The sequence below is a fragment of the Gossypium arboreum genome, chromosome 9 (assembly GCF_025698485.1).
Source record: "Gossypium arboreum isolate Shixiya-1 chromosome 9, ASM2569848v2, whole genome shotgun sequence".
NCBI classification, from domain to species: domain Eukaryota; kingdom Viridiplantae; phylum Streptophyta; class Magnoliopsida; order Malvales; family Malvaceae; genus Gossypium; species Gossypium arboreum.
Genome location: NC_069078.1, coordinates 368,443 through 374,857, shown reverse-complemented (window position 1 = coordinate 374,857; position 6,415 = coordinate 368,443). Strand labels below are relative to the sequence as shown.

The following is a 6,415-nucleotide window of genomic DNA, read 5'->3' as shown; positions in this document are numbered from 1 at the left end:
CAAGGCCTCATATGGTCTTAAACAAACTTTTAGGGCCTGGTACAATAGGATTAATGACAATCATTTGGAAGAACAGAAGATTGGTGAAATCAAGTCTGGTTTTTTGCAAGACTGAAAATCAAATAGCAGATATGTTAACCAAGACTCTTCCAGAAGTTAGACTTAAAGTTTTAAAAAATAAATTAGGCTTTTACAATTACTAAGGCAAGGAGGAGTGTTGAAAATGTGCCTTAGACTTGCTCAATAATAAGTCTGTAGAACAAGTCTGTAGGGATTTTTAGTTTTAAATTTTTTGGCACATGATTTTAAGGGTAAGTTAAGTGTTTGCGGCATGATTTTGGAGTAAGTTTAATAGGTTTTTTTTTTTTTTTTTTTACCTATGTAATCTGAACAATATAATAGATTATAATAGGCTTCCAATATATCTTTCTTTCACATTTTCTGTATTTCATATTTTTTACTACAATATCAACAAATGCAATCTCAAATAATGAAAATACTAAAACACTAAGAAGCAATCCTAAAACTAGTGATTTCATTTCAAATCTTTAAGTCTAAACTAGTAATCAAATTAATTTGATTTCTTTAAATCCAACGTCACGTTTGGATTGGGGAATGGAATAGTCATTCCCTCCTTATTCTTGTATGAACAGTGAAGTTGTAGTTTGATTCACTGCTTTATTCATTCCGCAAATGGTTATTCCTTTCTTATTCTTCTGATTTACCGAATCATCATTCGGTGAAGGGGCTAAGAATTGCCTATTCAACGACAGACGTATAGCAAAAAAATTTCCCCAAACAATTTTACCCTATATTTGTTCACCGGATTCATTTCACAGAATAACTCTCCCCATTTCTTCTACGAGAACCTCTGTAAGTTCCCCTTTTTTTCTTCCCCTTCTTATTCTGTAATTTCAACTATGTTTGTATTATTGGTTCCCTTTTTCCTCTTTCCTTTTGAAATTTTTTTCAATTATCATTATTATAAGAATGACCCAAAAGAATATTGAGAAACCTAGATTAAGTAATTATTTTTCCATAATTTTCTTGAATTTTGAAGAATATGGAATTTTTTTAGTTGCAAAGACTACAGTATGGGGATAAGGCTAGAAATTGTAGATTTTGATATTAGCACCTTTTTCATTAACCAACTAGTTAAATCCAAGTTCAGAAATCATAGATTTTGGTATTGGAAGTATTTTTCCATAAATCCATTTGTCTTACTTCATATGCATACACAAAGCTGCAACATGCTGTAAAATTACAATTGCTTTCAACATTGAGGCGATGCCAGGTTCTTTGGGATGAGATGAATCATTTTTTTTACCAACTTGCAATACTATATCATGTTTGAAGTCTTGGAGGTGTCGTGGTCCAATTTTTCCAATGAAATGGAAGTAGCTAAAGATCTTGATGGTCTACTTACAGCACATGAGAAGTACCTCCACTCAATTGTAAAGCTATCAATACGTATGGGTTTAAGGAGTTGTTGCTCATATTTGAGACATAAATGTAGTTCTTCAATTCACTAATGGCATTTCCACAATGCTTCCACTTGAATGAACAATCTCTTGGACACATGGTAAACATTTAGACTAGCCAATTTGTACAACATCTCTTTGTTTTTAGGTAAGACAACTTGTACTCTTTTGTCAGTTTTGCTCTATATTTTTATAGGCATATGACATTGTATATTATATTTCAGATGTCTTTCAAATGGCTTGTTTGGAATGTTGCAGTTGATTTGAAGGTATTCATATGATTTTGTTTATGGTGTTTATATAGTAGTGTACAAGGTTTGGATCTGATAGTCCAAAGTTATTGGTGTTTTCTTACTGCTCTTACAACTGATATGTCCAAAGGTTGTATATATGTACCATATTTCTCTATTTGTTAATTGATGAGCAATTCATGTTATATGTTTGATTTTTATCTCTCTTATTTTAACTTAACTAGTTCTTGTGTTACACCTTTTGGGACTTTATTGTGGCACTAAGATGTGGCTTTTATCTAGTTTTTTATGCAAAGCCTCCTTTTTTTTTTTTTTTTTTTTGTGTGTGTATTAGTTGCAAGTTTGGCTCACAATGCAAATTGTGGTGGCTCGATGCATGTGAACAAGATGCATGTGAGCAAGGAAGTTTACTCTTTTTCATAATTTTCTACAGTAAAGGACCATTAACCTACTTGTAGTCTATATTCATTTTCATGTTCCTTTTCAATTTCTGCATGGAGTAGAGATCAGTAAGTACTAGAATTTTAAAGCTCAAGGTATGACTAACAATCTGGAAAGAACCTTTTACAATTTTATTTTTAGGTAGTAGAAAATTAATAATATTTAAATGTAACCAGAATTTTATTGTCTTGACAAGGATTACATATGTTTATATTCATTATTTTGCTATGTTTCGCTATGGAACACAAATAAATGATATATTCAGTAGTTTTGGATTATTTATACAATTCTCGTGTCATGTAAACCTATTCCTCAGCCATGATCTTAATTTTGTATGTTTTTCCCCCTAAAATTGCTTTAGCTGCAAAGGGCTTTTACAAAATCCACATTACCAATGATGCTAATAGCATCAGGTGGTTGGGTTTTTACTGTGTCAATGTGAAAATTCTTATTCTCATGGCCTATCATTATGGTTTCACCCATTGATAAGCAATAGCTTTCAAATTTGAGATGCCAAGAAAGTCAATGGTGTATGAGGTGAACTGAAATCCTCTGTCCCTTCTACTTGCTCCTATTCATGCCCCACTAATCTAATTGGTCCATGTGTCAGATTGAATTTTATATTTTTACTTCCTATTAACGTCATGAACTCTTTTTCTTCTCCTCCTCAAGTTTCATTTACTTTTTTCTTTCTTTTACTTCCTGTCAACCATTTGTTCTCTGATTTCTCATGGTCATGTGTATTATTGAAGGATGTACTGTTGATTTATTTATTTATTTATTTTTAGGTTTGTTTTCAAGTCCTTATTTGGGTAGAATTTTCTACATGTTGTTTTGAGTTTTGACCTTCCAATTTTTAATTTTGTAGGTTTTTATATTTATTTATTGGAGTAGTTGTGATTCTCTTCAGTTTCTACTGTTTTGGTTGTATTGGCATTGCAACAAGGAATTTATGTTGCTTGACTTGTGTATCCTAATTTCTTCCTTCCAGTTTTACATGTTCTGGCCATATGATAACACTTCAACTTGGTATTCTCGAAAATTAGGAGGGCATTCTGTATTGGATTATTAAAATAATACACAAAATTTGGCATTGTAGTGTAGATACATGGAACTTAGGGAAACAAGATGAGAAATTCGATTTATATGCATATATTACATGGTAAGGATTAAGCATCATGAAAATCTAATCAGCTAACCAACAAACCAAATTATGAATTATTGCAAACTTCTATTTGGTGGGAAGAGGACATTGAATTGGAGGTATCTTCTGTATAGCGTAGTTGAGTAGCCGAATGGCAGTTAAACACAATGATATATCTCGTGCATAGATGGCAAAGTTCGAAGATGCACAGAACAAATTTTCCTTATCGATTTCTTTTAAACCTTTTTGTTTTACATTTCCCTGTAATCAAGCGTTGGATGATGCACAGAACAAATTTTCCTTATAGATTTCTTTTAAACCTTTTTGTTTACATTTCCCTGTAATCAAGCCCCTTTTTTACCCGAACCAGAATAAGTAACATAGAACTTGTTTTTGTGCGTTTCTTGTTATCTCCTTGATTTTGTGCGTTTCTTGTTATCTCCTTGATTTAGACAGTAATGAGGAAATAAAATTCAAGGTTGTTCATATTGCTTGTTGATAAACCTCAGTCTATATAATGTGAAAATTGAAATCATTTTTTTCCTTAATGAAACAACATTTTATGCCACAAACTTGGCCTCATGTTCTAGCAGGTACAATACTATGCAAGTCCACAAACTTGAGAAGTAATGGATTCTAATAATAGTGTATTATTTTAAAATGTAGTAAATTAAATATTTTAAATATTTTAATATAAAAATAATTATAATAAGAATGATATTAAATTATATATTTTAATTTAATTAAATTATATTTAGTACTAATTATATTAAAATATGATTAAATTATTTTTTATTAAATTATATTTAATAATAATCCTATTAAAATTTAATAACAATAACAATAATCATTTACCTTAAAAATCAACCAAACACAAGAATACTAGTACAGTTTTATTCTATTTTATTCAATCAAATAATTAAATTACTGATTACAACTCTATTTTATTACAATCTTATTCTATTCCCCAACCAAATGTGGTATAAATTCTTCACTAATTGATTCTAATTTAATTGATTGAATTTTAAATTTGAGATTTGACCGCTACACTTTAGTTTCTAACTTAATTTGGTCATTGTATTTTTATAATGATATTAATTAGTTCAAATAATTAATATCATTAACTTTTCGATTAAAATGTTACGTAGCTATATGTAATTTAAATGTCCTAATGATCTTAGAGACAAATATGTGACTTTTACTTCTTTTAAGTTTGGTTGACATTTTTTTTTACATTAATGATCAAATTTCATTTTAACCCTTATACTATGTTGAAACTTGGGATTTAATCATGTACTTTAGTCTTTTACATAATTTGATCATTCTACTTTTATAATGTCATTAGTTAGACTAAATACTTAATATTGTTAATTATCTCAATCAAAATCTCGACGTCAATTTTTTTAAGAACATTATTTCAACAAAAGTTTATTTTATTATAACGAACGTTTTAAGAAAATAAAATCCACATTAACATTTTCAACATTATTTTTTGTTATATGAATACCTAATGATATATTTTTTTAATTTTAAAATCGACACCAATGAATTTAATAAAAGAATTTTAACAATAATAACAACTGGACCTAATTTTTAAAATTCAAAAGTAGAGAGTATAAATTTATGAAAGTAAAAGTAAAAGATTAAATTTCAAATGTGTAATGACTCAATAGTATATTTTAACTTTCAAATTTTTACTTCAAAATTTAACACAAATAAATCTTTAATTTTGATAAGGAATTATGTTAATAATTTTGAGTTATACTCTATCACTAAGATGGATTGCTTCTAGATCAATAATTTGTTAAATAATAAATCATATAATAAATTGTTCATTTAATAATAATTAAATAACTTTGTGTTAATAATTTACTTCTTTTTGGTTACATTCAATTAATTAAATCATCAACCTTTATAACATCATAATTTAAGATTGCGATTCACTAATTAGCTTACATTATCCTAACACTTATCACCAGAATAATTAAATTGCCACGATGACGTTTAAGAAAAAAAATTGATATAAATGGATATTCATATTGTTTAAAAATTTGGTTGAAAAAAATTAAATCGAATTTATTATGTTATTTGTAATAATAAACCTAAACCGATATATATATATATATACACTTTGTGCAAGATGGACTAAAGTCGATCTTGGCTTTCAACTGAACAACCTCCATCGCTATCCTTAAACCATGAATTGCCTCAAGTGTGCGCTCGATCAACATGAACCAAGTCACAAAATGAAAACAACTTATTTACTTTCAGCAGGGAAGTAAATTCTCTCTACAACCAAGTAACTATTTGATATTCCCAGAAAATAGATTCTAGTAGAATAACGACATATGTAAAAGTTGTGTCATTAGGTTAACCGATGATCTCTATTTATAGAGAAAAGTACAAGACTCTTGTTCGAATTAGGGTCGATTAAATAATAATATTTTAATAAAAAAATACAACCAAACTCTATGTAGAGTAGAAAGTGGCTACAACATGCCCCATATTTAACTAGGGTTTGTTGCCCCTACATATCATACAAAGCTTAGTTGAGTTTTTTCTTGTATTGGGTTCGATTATATGTGTTTCTAAACTTTTGATCCAACACTTATAATTTTATCTAACCCAATATTTATTTTCTATTATCCAAAATATTATTTATGTAATCAATTAATTTAATTAGTTAAATTAACTAAATTAATTTTTAATTAAATAATTTTCTCAACCTAATTCTAATTTCATTAAAGTCATAGCAACTTTTCTATAATAGAATCTATGAGGAAATGTATTTAATTTCCTTTTTCAACAAATCCAAAATGACTAATTAATTTAATTCCATCGTCGAACTTAAATTAAATAATAATTCGAATAACTTAAATTAACTCTCAAGTCATTTATTGTAGTTAGCAAGAAAACTCATTCAGTACGGATAGTAATACATGCGACCAATTTCTCTTACTTCATCATTTTCATTCATTTCACATTTGTTGGTTCTACATGCAATTCGTTTTTGGTTATCTCAAGCTAGTGGAAGGGCTAATTAGACATATATAATTAGGGCTCAAATAATTTGTAATTAAGGTTCAGCTTTATGCCTA

The 6,415-nt window shown here is 28.4% G+C and overlaps 1 long non-coding RNA gene across 1 annotated transcript; it reads left to right on the top strand.

Annotated features, from left to right (window-relative positions):
- The first annotated feature begins 285 nt into the window (after nucleotides 1–285).
- LOC128280802 (uncharacterized) lies at nucleotides 286–1,717 on the top strand. The gene is made up of 2 exons (XR_008270964.1): nucleotides 286–873; nucleotides 1,295–1,717. It is a non-coding gene; the product is annotated as an uncharacterized LOC128280802 (long non-coding RNA).
- Nucleotides 1,718–6,415: the final 4,698 nt, after the last annotated feature.